Here is a 12877-nt window from a genome sequence, read left to right as displayed (position 1 = left end):
CTGATTTATTTCTCAACAGCTTGCTGTCTGTAAGGAAAACATATATTCAAGAAATACATTCAGCAAGGTTCAGTGATCACCTACTATGTGCCAATAGTGTGTCTGGGTTAACGATGTATACAGTACACGAGTCAGGGTAGTTCTTTCTGTGGTCTGTTTTAGGGGTTAGATATTTTCTGTTTTGTTATATAAAACTGAGAACAGTTTAGGATTGCTGTAGACAGTCCTGCCTTTTTTTTTTCCTACTTTGTTTTTATTTTAGGATAGACATTTATAAAACACAGCTGGCTAAATGCTAAATGCAGCTGTGAACAACAGAATTTAAATATATCTCTAATCCAACAAACCTGGTTCTTGGCAAGGAAGGGGAAAAAAAGTTAATTGTTTTTTAATTTAGTCTTACACACACACACACACATACACAAAGAGTAGAAGGGTAATATAGCCAAAGGGTAATAGTGAGTGATTTTTTTTTTTTTTTAGTTCATTTTACTTGGATCCTGCACTGTAGATTGGACAGGAGTTTTCCAAAACATTGAACCTGTGAGAAAAATCTTCTTCTATTTTCATAATGATAGAAACCACCCTTTTCTGAGCATTCATTCTAGGCTGGGCAGATGGCTTAAGAGAGCTTTGCCTGATTGCCTCATTGCACCCTCTGGGGTGTATGCCATTTACGCATGAAGAAACTAAGGCTCAGAACGATGAACTTGCCTACAGTCACACTGTCGGTGAGGGATAGGACCGGAACATACAGCCAGCTGCCTGACTTAGGGCCCACATTGTAGCCACAACTGGGATTTTTCTTAACCCACCTGCATTGCGACACAGTGGCACCAAAACATACTTGAGAGGTGAGTAATGACAAGACTGGGAAAATGGAGAGTATTGTAAATGCCATTGTCTTTGCTTTCATTCTGAAGGACAGATGCCAGAAATATGCTAGCTGGCCTACCCAACAGAGCCCCCTGGATAAGTGTCTTTCTCCATTCTGTATTTCAATACATAGTCATTTTCTCTTTAATAGTAATACAGATATGCATACATGTTTTTTAGAAGGAACTTCAGTAAAGCATTATTAATATTAGTACTACAAACTGAATATCTGGTAATAGAGGGCCCATTAAGTAAATTGTAGGGAAATGCACTGCGACTGTGAAGAATTCTTTTTTAGAAGAATGTAAAATGGAATGGAGAATGCCCGTGATAAAGTGAAAAAGTAAGTTAAAAGTCTATAAATACTGTATGATCCCATTTTTGTTTAATAGACACATGCTGTCTGTATGCATCAATAGGGAGGTAGATAGAGATGGACACACAGAAACACAGGAAAAGGACTAGAAAAATATCAATATCACCAATATTTTAATAGCGATCATCTCCGGACAATGGGTAAACTTTTTTTCTGGTATTGGCTACCTTTCCCATAGTGAAATGTATTAATGATGTAAAGATAATAATTTTAAGTAACACATACTCATTAACCCAACAATTTCAGTAAACAATTTTTGAGTATCCACTATGTACCAAGTGCTATGTGTTCCAAACATTAGAAAAGAAAATACGAACAAAAAGGAAAATCTGCTGACATCCCCGCGCCACTCACATTCTGGACGATCTCCTTCCAGACTCTTTGAGTGCAGTTTTTGGAACTAAGGAGTCATAGAGCAGGCAGCCCTGAGCCCTGGTCAATAGGAGTTCATTCAGCCAGTCGGGGCCAAGCAGCCCCTGAGCCCCAAATCTGCCACTTGGACCAGCAGACGACACTGCCCCCTAAGCTTTAGCTCCGTTCCCAGTGACCAGGACTAAGCGTGGTACCCGCCTCATCGGTCTCTCGGAGGATGCAGTGAGTTACAAGTAAATTACCTGAGGTACGTAGCAAGTCATATTATTATTATTGCTGTATGTAGAACAGGTACGCTGCGATTCTGCTTTGTTTTCCTTCTCCTTTCTTCCCGAGTGTAAATAGTTGTGTTTCTCTTGGACAGCAGAGACCACTGTTCGGGTCCTTTGGGCGTATAAAGTCACCTTTGAATTTTGTTTGCAGGTGAGATCACCCAGTTAAAGCCTTTTGGCCTCATACCCAAGCCAAAGCTGTAAAGGACAGAGAGAGGGGCCATGGTGGAGAGGAGTTTGTGTGCGCCTTTCAGAAAATCATGGGAGTCAGTGTTGGACAAAAATCTTACTTAATTGGGTTTGGAAACCTAATAAATCTGTCGAATTATAGGCAACAGGACATCTAAACTTTCATGGCTTATTCCGACACTTATTGCCTTTGAGCCTTGGTGTTCTATTCTGTCTTCTGAATGGGGGTACTTAGGGCTCTTTGGAAGGACAATGGCCAGTGGCAGGCTCATTCTTGGAAGAACCTGCCTGTTTCTAGCCGTGGCATGGCCTGGCTGCAGCCTAGCCACCATCATCTCCTTTCTGCACAAGTCTGAGGCCTCTGAACTCATGCCCTGCCTTCCCTCCCACCCCTCTTAGGGTCTGTTCTCCACTCACAACCCAATAAGCATCTTAAAATGTCCATCACTGTATGTTACCTCCTAATTTTAATCCCCAGTGACTTTCCACCGCCCTCAGACAAAAGCCCCAACTTTTGACATGACTCCACATCTCTGTGTGATCTGTTCTTTGCATGCTTCCCCATTTTGAGCACATCTTCCCCCTGTCCACGGTGCTTGAAGTATCCTGGCCTTCTGTTGGAATTCTAGAACACACCATGCACTTGCTCACCTCAGGACCTTACCCCTATTCTTGCTTCCACACAGAATATTCTTGGCCTTACTCTTTGCTTGTGTGACGCCCCTCGTTCTTCTGGCCCTCTCTTCCGTGCCATGACCTTAGAGAGGCTTTCCCTGGCTACCTAATTTGTCACAGCTCTTCTTGTTGGTGCCTTGTTTGTCCCTTTTATAGACTTGGCCTGAACAAATTTCTACGATTTCACATATTTATTTGTTGGCTTACTTGGTGTGTGTGTCTACGTGCTCAGCCTGCCTGTCCCCGGTATTCCCTACCCTTTGAGAATATAAGGTCTCCGAGGGCAGGGACTGTATCTTTCCCTTTGTTGCCGTGTCCTCTGGCAGAGGCTCTCTGAGAGAAGGTGCCCAATAAATATGAAGGGAAGTGAGAGAAGGAAGGAGGGAGGAAGGAAATCTCCGAAAAGGGGGATGCTTTTCCAGGCAGTCCAGTTCCCCGGGAATGTGGGCAGTGTGTCTTGCTCAGCCCTAGCATTACTGTGCAAGTTTAAAAATAAAACCCCTGGGTGGAGTGAGAAGACTTCAGAGAGGATGGGGGAGAGATAATGAGAAACATGAGCAGCCAACGCAGGCCCAGCAGGATGTGGGACTGGCCAGGAAGAGAAGGGGACCTTGACTCTGGGGAAACACTGACTTTGGGGGTGTAATAGTCTGATGAATGTAGGACTCCTAATTAGTCACTGAGATCTTTCTCTTGATCTGCAGTATAAGAAGACTTTTAAGTAGCCAATTCAGCCCCTGCTTCCATCCTACAGTAAGACATGTTGAGAGCTCTTTTGAAGAGATGTTCTTTATCCTCGCTGAAACAGAGGCCTCCACACCCTACATCTGACTGCCGTTCCATCAGAAGAAGGAAAGGCCAGGAGGTAACAGAGGTGATTAAGCCTACTTTGGCTCACCCTCCCCCTGACCTTCCCCAGGGCCTGTCCCAGCGTGGGATCCGAACCTCCCACCACAGTAGGGCCCCAGCCAGACATCCCAAGGTGTATCCGCCCTCCAAAGGCTTGGCTTAGTTCTGGGGCAGCGTAAGTCAGGGAGGGTCAGGTCAGCGGATCACTAGAGACAACTCGGACATCGCCTTGGAAACGCTCTCCCCCGATGTGCGCTGCCTCCGTTTGGATCCACCCTGAACCAGCTGTGTGTTCAATCCTCGGGCCTCAGTGGGAGGTGGAGAGGCATCTGGGGAAGGTCAGAGTGGGTCAGGAAGGGGTCCCCCTCCTTTAAGGAAGACCATGAATCTTCAGGCCTTCGTGAGAAGTCTGACATCCCAGGGGAGCAGCGGGCTAAAAATCCATAATCTGGTTCTGGCCCTGGTGGTGCGAGGATGGGCTGAGCTGAGTGCAGGGGCTGCCAGCATCCCCTCCTTCGGACCATGACCTGGACCCCTTCCCATAATCCATCTCTCTGCACTGCTCCAGAAGCCAAGTGATGTGCTCATGGTCACCTGGTGCAAGCAAATACTGGCAAGCCTTTAACACATTGATCGCCGCTGGGTTTTTTTCCATATCCACAGCTATGTGATGGTCAGGAAGGCCACAAAGGAAGGAGTATAGAGAGGGACAGCTGGAGCTCTACACGCTGTGCTTAATCTCCAACCCACTCTCTAGAGGCAGCTCTTGTAGAGAAGGAGCCCAGAGCATAAAAAGGACTGGTTTCTTACACAAGGTCACGCAGTGGGGAGGGATGGAGCAGCGGACGGCCTCAGTGCAAAAGCCAGGCCAGTCCAGCCTATGCCAGCCTGTCCCTTTCATCCCAGCAGTTGGATTTTCAAATGACTTAAGCTCAAAGTCCCAGACCAGGGCCCTAGAGCAGTATTTGTGAGGAGTCTGTGCCCTGAGGAACCTCACACCCCTGGATGGGTGGGAATCCCAAAGCCATTATGTGAACTGAGCAGAAGGAGGCTGCTGAAGTTGACTCCTGTAATTGTTGGAAACGCCCGCAGCCTCAAAGTACTGAACAAGTAGCCTGTGTGTATTTCATGTCCAGCTCTTTAAGTGCTCTGTTGCTTTCTTGGCTAGTTCTAGGTTCCTGACACAAGGATTTTATTTTATTTTATTTATTTTTATTTTTAAAGATATTTTATTTATTTATTTGACACAGAGAGACACAAGCAAGGGGAGTGGGAGAGGGAGAAGCAAGCTTCCTGCTGATCAGGGAGCCCAATGGGGGACTCAGTCCCAGGACCCTGGGATCATGACCTGAGCTGAAGGCAGACGCTTAACAACTGAGCCACCCAGGCACCCCTGATACAAGGATTTTAAAGTGCTGAGAAAGCACAGGGTGATAACTGTCCCTTGAAACAACAACAAAAATTGATGGAGAAACAGTAGGACAACAGATGACCTTCATGTCCCAGGAACATTTTTTTAGATCAATTAAATTCTTACAAAGCGTTCTAAAAAAAGCCTTAGCCAGACTACAGACTTGTCAATAATTATATTTTATTGGGCAAATACTGTGTTGTGTGTTACATCCTAAAACCTTTTTGGTGCTTTACACGGACTGTTTCACTTAAATTTCAACCAGCCCTATGAGAGAGCAGCACCCAACGCTGACAATGTCATGCAAAACGGACTTAGCCTCTATTGACACCCATACTCGTGGGAACAACCCCAGAAAACAGGTCCCCCTGTTCTATTTCACAGAAATGGAGAATTTGTGTAACTTGGCCAGGGCCATGCATCTGTTGATTCAGAGCCAGAATTCAAAGCCAGCCCTTCCCCGGAGTCCATGCCCTTGGCCATTTTGCTCCCCTACCATTAGGCATCACAGACTGTCAGTCTGAACTAATGAAAGGGTAATGAGAGCAGTGGGTCAGAATTGGAACATGAGATGAATCTTGGGCTTCTCTGTTGACTCTTTCTCCAAGGAACTTAGGACTCTGCTTCCGGAGCCCTCAACAAAGTCATCCAGGACCAGCTGGGGAGAACGGAGCAAGTTTTCTGTAGCCACCTGAGCGAAGATTTTGTGCTTGCTCCTCTAATTTAAATTCCTTATCACCAAAGCCTGGGCCAACCCAGCCCATGACCCTGAACTGGGAGCATGTTCTCTGGGCTGCAGACTTGCTCTGTGTGGGCTCTAGGGAGTGACCGGAGCCTTCATCTCAGCTCTCCCCTTGTTGCCATTTCTAACTCTGACAGAGATCCTGAGGAAGGACAAGATGACTCTCATTTTCTAGAGATTCTTTATAGCCCCAGAGATACTGGTGCAGCCCTTTGCACACATTGATTAATCAAAGCAAACTGCTTCTGTTCCCACCTGACTGATGGTTCCAGCTGCCTCCGTAGGTGCGAGGGCCGGAACTCAGTGGATTAATGTCTCCCTTCTCGGTGCCTGACATCACTGACTTGCCTTTGATGCCCATCAGCCAAAAGACGTTATTCATCTCTAAGCATGAACAATACAATGAAGCTGAATTTTCCAGGCAACCAGAGTGAGTTCTCTGAAGAGGTGAGACCAGGCTGGCTAAGCCAGATTTGGTGGCATATGGCTTGGGGACCCATGAGGGGTGTGTTCCCCTAAGTCAGGGTCGGAGGTGCTTGGTGCAAACTTGTCAGCTTTGCTTTCAGATGTGATGCACCCCTTTCTAGAGCTATGAGGAACAACAGACTGGGAGATCCCACAGCTGGCCTTGGCCTTGGCTTTCCCACTCCAAGATTGAATGATTCACTCATTCATTCATTGGGCCAGTATTTGTTGAGTGCCTGCTCTGTGGCTAGGCTCTGTCCTAGGGATACAGCGTGAAACAAGATGGACGAGCTTCTGCCCTCACGAGGCTCATGTTCTAGTGGGAAAGATGGGCAACAGTAAGTCTTGGGAAAACTGAAAAGTAGAGACTGGGACAAGTGCCACGAGAGGGAGAGACAGGAAAGAAAGCCTCTTTGGGGAGTTCCCAAGAGAGGTGAGGCCCAAGTGTGAAAAGATCTGCTATGTGCAGAACAGGGGGAGCATTCCAGGCAGATGGAACAGCAGTTGTAAAGTCCGAGAGGCAGGCAAGGACATGGCACCACAGAGGAACAGGAAAGAGGCCAGTGAGGCTAGAGTGGGGGCGGGGGGGATGTGAGAGGAGCAGAGTCGGGATCTTGCTCCCCAAGAGGCCTCGGGCTGCTTACTCACCTTCCTGAAAATCCCCTCTTTCCTCCGAAGTGTGCTCTGCTTGCTCCAAGAACTTATCCTTGCTTAGCCACATCCAGTCCCTCTTCAGAAAGAACAAGGAAGAGAGTTCTTTTTGTGGCAGGTGGGGCCTGTCAAAGGCATGGCTCTAGTTTTACCCTGAGACTCTTGTGGGGATGGTGCCCACAAGGACAGGCATGGTTGAGAAGTGTCCCAGCAATGGGCATGGTGTGTTGTTGCGGTAGCAGGCTTGCTGCTGCTCCCAGGAACTCAGCAATAAGGCAGCATTTGGCTTTGCCCTGCTTCTTTCAGACGGTTCTCTGCCTGCTCTCACCCCTGATAGCCTCAGGGGTCTTTCTGGGCTTCCTGCCCTTACTTCTTTCCCTTTCACAACTGGAATCTCTACCCTTCTCAGCAGCCTGATGGAATCATTGCCTCTGGAATGCATGCCTGCTCCTGTTGCTTCAGGCAAAGCATGTAAGCAGAGAGCTTGTATTCTGAGGCCTCTCTTTGGCCTCCAAGGGATGCTGAACAGGGGGCTGCCCAGTCAACCCGTCCAAGGTGCTCAGCTTGCTATCACAGACAGGAGAGAACTGTCCCTATTCGACCCTTTCCAGTGGGACGGTGACAAACACCAGAATGTTGCGGGTAGACCACAACTACAACAATTTTTTGGAGGTCCTGGAACTTATCCCTAGAGGCAGTGCAGCCAACCCCAAGTCTGGGAGCTCAGAAAATCTGATGTCTGGCTTCAGGGTGGACCCACTGCCAAACCACACCATCGGCATCTCCATCCCAGCATTCCCTTTGTTGAAAGGAGTTTTCCCTATATAGGATCACTTCCTTCTCTGGCCTTCTGTGGTTCTCATTTGAAGAACCTAAATTGTCAGCATGGCTGCCATTGTCAAGACCCCTCCTGGGCCTTGAACTCTGGCTGTCTCCTCTTTCTTCTTCCTTGCATTCCAGCCACACTGGCCTTTCCTCCACTCCTTGGCAATGCCACACTTCCTCATCCCAGGTGACCTTGGCAGTACTCTTCCCTCCATCTGAAACACTCATCCCTCACCCAGTGGACCCTTGCCAGTCCCTTACTTCTCAACCCAGGCATCATGAACTCACCAAAGCTTTTCCAGACCCCCTGACTGGGTCAAGTAGTGCATCTGCTTTCCTGAGACACTCAGAAGTACTGCATGCTTGAGGTCTGTATCCCTATCTGACCTCTGGCTTTCCTGAAGGTAGGGACCATCCATTCCAGGCTCCGTTCTACCCCAGTGTTCAACATGCTTCCCGGCACACAGGTGGCCTCCCACAGGGGAGTGGAATGGACCTGTCATGGGCATGAATGACCCTCAAGTATCCCCCATCCCAGTCCCCATTTTCTCTCCTTTTCCTCTTCCTGGCTCTTTGTTTCTTTACTTTCCCTTCCCACTTCCCTCCTCATCCTTGCTATTCATTCCTTCTTCCTTCCTGGGACCTGGACCTGCCTATGACTCCCATGAACAGTGTTGAAGAATCATGAACAAAAGAAGAATAGTCATGAGTTAAAAGAGAATGTTGTCATAGCTTGCTATAATGTGTTGGCCTCAAACTAGATCACCCCAAACTCAGGGGCTGCGGGAAGAATGTAGGTTCCCACTGTACTAGTCTGCTAGGGCAAGTACCATGACCATGGCTCAAGCAATAGAAGAACATTGCCTCGTAGTTCAGGGGGCCAGAAGTCCAAAACCAAGGTATCAGCAGGGCTGGTTCCTTGGGAGAGCAGCAAGGGAAAGAGCTGTTCCAGGGCTCTCTCCATCTTATAGATGGCAGCTGGCTCCTTCTGAGTCTGGGAGGGAGGGATCCATTCCAGGCCTCTGTCCCTGACTTGGAGATGCCCTCTTTTCCCTGTGTCTTCATGTCATCATCCCTCTAGATCTGTCTCTGTGTCCCAGTTTCCCCATTTATAAGGATGTCAGTCACACTGGATTAGGGTCCACCCTAATGAAGTCATCTGGATTGATTTCCTCTGTAAAGGCGGCTCCAGATTAGGTCATGTTCTGATATTCTGGGGGTTAGTATTTCAGCATATGCGTTTAAATAGAGGACACAGTTCAGCTCATAACACCTGTCTTCCACCTGTCCACTGCCCCGATCCTTTTTGATTTACGAAGGAGAAAAAGGTAAGGAAGCACAGGGACACATCTTCTGAGGAAGTTATTTGGGAGCCTGGGAACAGAAGTGGACAAGAGAGGAATGTGAACCAGAGAAAGACCCCCAAGAGTGAAAAGGGAAAGGCTGAACTGACAAACAGCTAAAACCCCAGTTGTCGCCTGGCCCAGAGGTTTCCTGCTGATGCTCTGGTTATGGGATCATCCTACGTTCACACCCAGATCAGTCGCTTACTAGCAGTGGCGACTTGCCCCTCCTTTGTAACAGGTGGGTAGTGAGCACAGTTAACCGATGGGACGGCTCCGAAGACTGATGGAGGGACAAGCGTGAAGGGTGTGCCACTGTGCCAGGCACAGAGTAACTCACGGTGCAGCGGGTGTGGCGTCATCGGCCTTACTGCCAGTGGGGGGCAGGTCCCAGGAAAATGGTAATTTGGGAAGAAGGTGATTACAAGGAAGAGGCTGATGGTCACTGAGGCCAAATGACTCTTGTGTTCTCGTTCACGGTAAGAGCCATGATCAGACTGCAGCTGTGGCCTGCGGACCAAAGTCAGAATCACCTGGGCCCCACCCAGGAAATGCAGATTCCTGGGGCCCTCAGCGGCCTGGCTAAATCAGGACCTCTGTGGGCAGGACCCGGGTACCTGATCTTTTAAACAAGCTCCCCGGTGATTCTTATGCATGTGAAAGTTTGCAAACCACAGATCCTGAAGAGACAGAAATGAGTCTTGTCCAAGGACCACCCACATCTACACAGCCCTGGTGCAAGGCAAGCATGTCCCTCACACCTGTCGTCCTCACAAGCATTCCTGGACAAAGTCAGAGAGGTGGTCTGGAGCAACTGTGCAAAAGCCAGGCAGAGTTTCTAAAACACAGTAGGGGCTTAGGAAAACACTAGCAACCAGCACAGAAGCCCTTCAATTTCTGAATGCTCTGAGATGCAAGCAGAACTCCACACCAGAGCCAGAGCACCTCCATGCTGCCCCAAAGGTGGCCCTAGTGGTCACTCACGGAGTGTCACTTTGGACTTGGGAACAAATGGTCTTGGGACAGCCTTTTCAGACCCGCCATTCAGTAGTAACAATAGCAGATACTCACACAGTACTCACTATAAGCCAGGCACTGTGCTAAGAGCATGATTCATTTGATCCTTTCACCAACAAGGATGGGAGCTTATTACCCCATCTTACAGATGACGAAACTGAGGCCCAAGGCCATGGCACGTCTGAACTTGAACCCCAGGAAGCTCAGCAGCAGAATCTATGCACTTAGCCACTATGCTAGGCTGCCTCTCTTAAGTAGTGATATTTAAGAATATTTAAGAATCAGACCTTCCCTTCCTCCCTCTTTTCTCCCTCAAGGCCACTAACCTAGATGCTTGCCTTTGTCCTCATACCTTGAACTCTGCCTCCCAGCTGAGTTGGACATCCTGTCAGCCCAGGCCCATCCTCCGTTAGCTGCCCACCCAGGTAGGTGCCCTCCCTTCTCTGTGTTTGAGTGGGCTTGATCCAGTGGTACCTTAAGATGGGACACCTTGGGAGTACCCCCATGAACATTGGTTGATCAGCATATCCTTTTTTAAGGAAAAAAAATCTCACTCGCCTGTAATTTGTGTCATATGTGGGTGTTAGGCTTACCTAACAAATGACTGCAGATTATTTTTTTAGTAGCTTAAATGAAGGAGTATTGCATTAGCCAAGCCACACCTATTTGATGAAGTTCAAGGGGCATGACTTCCACTGTGCACCATCTCTGCTTCCCAGAAGCTGGCACAGCAGGCCTGGTAGTACCCTGACCCTCCGTGGTTGACTCAGGGTCCAGTGAACACCTGTCAGCAGAGTCATCGAGCAGCCCCTCTGTCCTGGGATCAGGCATCCCTGTACTAAGGGCAGACGAGCGTGTGATGTCCATCTACCATCGCGACAACAAATGCAGTCATCACCACTGATGCTCCCCGCCTGTGTTGTCACACGACCGAATGAAGCAGATAGTGCCTCCTTGGGTCCTTTTTGCAACCATGCGAGCCATCTGTGTATGACCGCTCACCAGTTTTGGGAGGCAGTTTACAAGAAGCTCTGTGTTTCCTCCCTTAATTGTTTACGCATTAACTTTGCTCTTGATTAAGCACCTCATTTGAAATCCATTTACTCATACTGAAAAAGCAGGGTCAACAGAAGTGAGTGTCCAGTGTTCACCAGTGGCCCTCCGCAGCAACTGATGATCTTGCCTTCAGATACACAATCTCAAAAGGGGACTTTCCTCAGAAGCCCTCAATGACCAACACAAAGAAAACAAAGGAAAAGGGAATTTGTGACTATGAATCACAGGCTCCACCAAAATCCACACTCATTCACCCAGACAGCCCCAGTACCCCGCCGGCCGACGCTTCACTGGACACCACTTTGCAAAGCCAGGCTCGTTTCTTTTCAACCCTTTGCCCCCATCAGGCTGGCTCAGCCCCACGCAGCACCCAGTTCGTCCTCTGCCGGATGCTTGCCTTCCCACTGGAGTGCGCAGAGCTAAATCATAAACAATCAGTCCCTGTGGGGAACAAAAGGGAAAGTGCCCAAGCAGAAAAGAATGCAGAGAAGTGGGGGTGGATTGAAACAGGGGGAGAAAGCACGGAGTGTTTACATTCTGCCAAGTCACAGAGGGAGTGCTTGGATCCGGTGCCCAAATAAGGTGGGTTCCTCTGGGATCTCTGAAAAAATGGGTGCTTGATTGAATGCCTGAATTCTGCCCCAGACCTGGAGGTCTGAATTAATCAAGTGCTCCTCTCTAAAAGCCTTGCATACTTTGGGCATGGAATCGTGATGTAGGTGTGGCCAGGCATTCGCGTACGTTCTCTTCGGGTGTCTGTCTGCAGGGCTACAGAGAGGAGGATAGGTTTTCACAGAGGATCAGAAGAAGGTAAGGAATAATCTAGGTGGCTGGAAGCGCCATCAGAATACCAGCCTGTCCTCTCCCATTCAGCTAATCCTATATTGCAGCCTGACTTTCCCACCAAAATGCTGATAAAACCTGAGGTGCCCAGCCAGTGAACAGACTTCCTGAGGCAGCTGAATGTCCAGGCTCCCCAAGGGGGTGAGTGTGCCAGCCAGACTTACTAAAGCCACAGATTTTGGCTTCTGCTGAACCAAAGGGCCACATCCAGCACTTTGGTAAATGAGAACATTCTGTCCCCTCCAGTCCTCACCAGCCCAGCAGCCTGGAGGAAGGAAGGTGCTGGGCAGCATGGGGCATGATTATTTTTACGGTGTCTAAACTCTAGGTGCTATTTTTACCTGCCTGTGCCACCAGCAAGCCCTTCCCCCAGAGCAATCTGCAGCCTGGCTTCAGTCCAGCCAGAGGGGAGCTTCTGGGTGTTCCGTGCAGGACAGCTGCTTCCAGTGGGATCGGCTTCAAACATCCTACTGCCTTCACTTTCCCCGATTTTTCCCCCTTTCTGTGTCATTGTTGTCCTTGCACTTAGATACACACACACACACACACACACACACACACACACACACACTCAGCTCTGCATATAAGCTGCTCTTTGTTTCCTAGAACAGACGCTCAGAGTCTTACCTGAAAAACTTGCAGGCTGAGGACTGCGCCTCTCTCTCCAAGAGGAAGGGGAATCCGCAGGGTGTCGCCTGCTCTGTGTCGCGGTTGCTTCCCCAGAGCGGCCCCGTGCCCTGGCTCTCTGGACTGCTCGGCTGCTGCAGCTCTGTGTGGGGAGAGGGGACGGGCCGTGGCATGCACATCAGGGTGCTGGTCCGCCTCCAGACACCATGCCACAGAGCCGGCTACCAGTCCCGCAGGCCTGTGTGGAAAGCAGGGGGGGCTGGCTGGGGGTGCCGAGAATGGCAGCCT

At 49.0% G+C, this 12877-nt stretch overlaps 1 protein-coding gene and 1 long non-coding RNA gene across 2 annotated transcripts in view; one reads left to right on the top strand and one right to left on the bottom strand.

Annotated features, from left to right (window-relative positions):
- Positions 1-12608, bottom strand: part of FGF1 (fibroblast growth factor 1) — an 87607-nt gene extending 74999 nt beyond the window's left edge. Inside the window, exon 1 of the mRNA XM_032844239.1 lies at positions 12590-12608. The gene's annotated coding sequence lies outside the window, so the exon portion shown is untranslated. The remainder of the gene's footprint in view (positions 1-12589) is intronic.
- Positions 6094-12081, top strand: LOC116859163. Its single transcript, XR_004381094.1, has 3 exons — positions 6094-6209; positions 10381-10488; positions 12010-12081. It is a non-coding gene; the product is annotated as an uncharacterized LOC116859163 (long non-coding RNA).
- Positions 12609-12877: the final 269 nt, after the last annotated feature.

This window comes from Lontra canadensis, unplaced genomic scaffold, assembly GCF_010015895.1.
Source record: "Lontra canadensis isolate GAN:19392208 unplaced genomic scaffold, GSC_riverotter_1.0 scaffold149, whole genome shotgun sequence".
Lineage (NCBI taxonomy): Eukaryota > Metazoa > Chordata > Mammalia > Carnivora > Mustelidae > Lontra > Lontra canadensis.
Note: the sequence above shows the minus strand (reverse complement) of the source record. Positions and strands in the feature narration are given on the sequence as shown.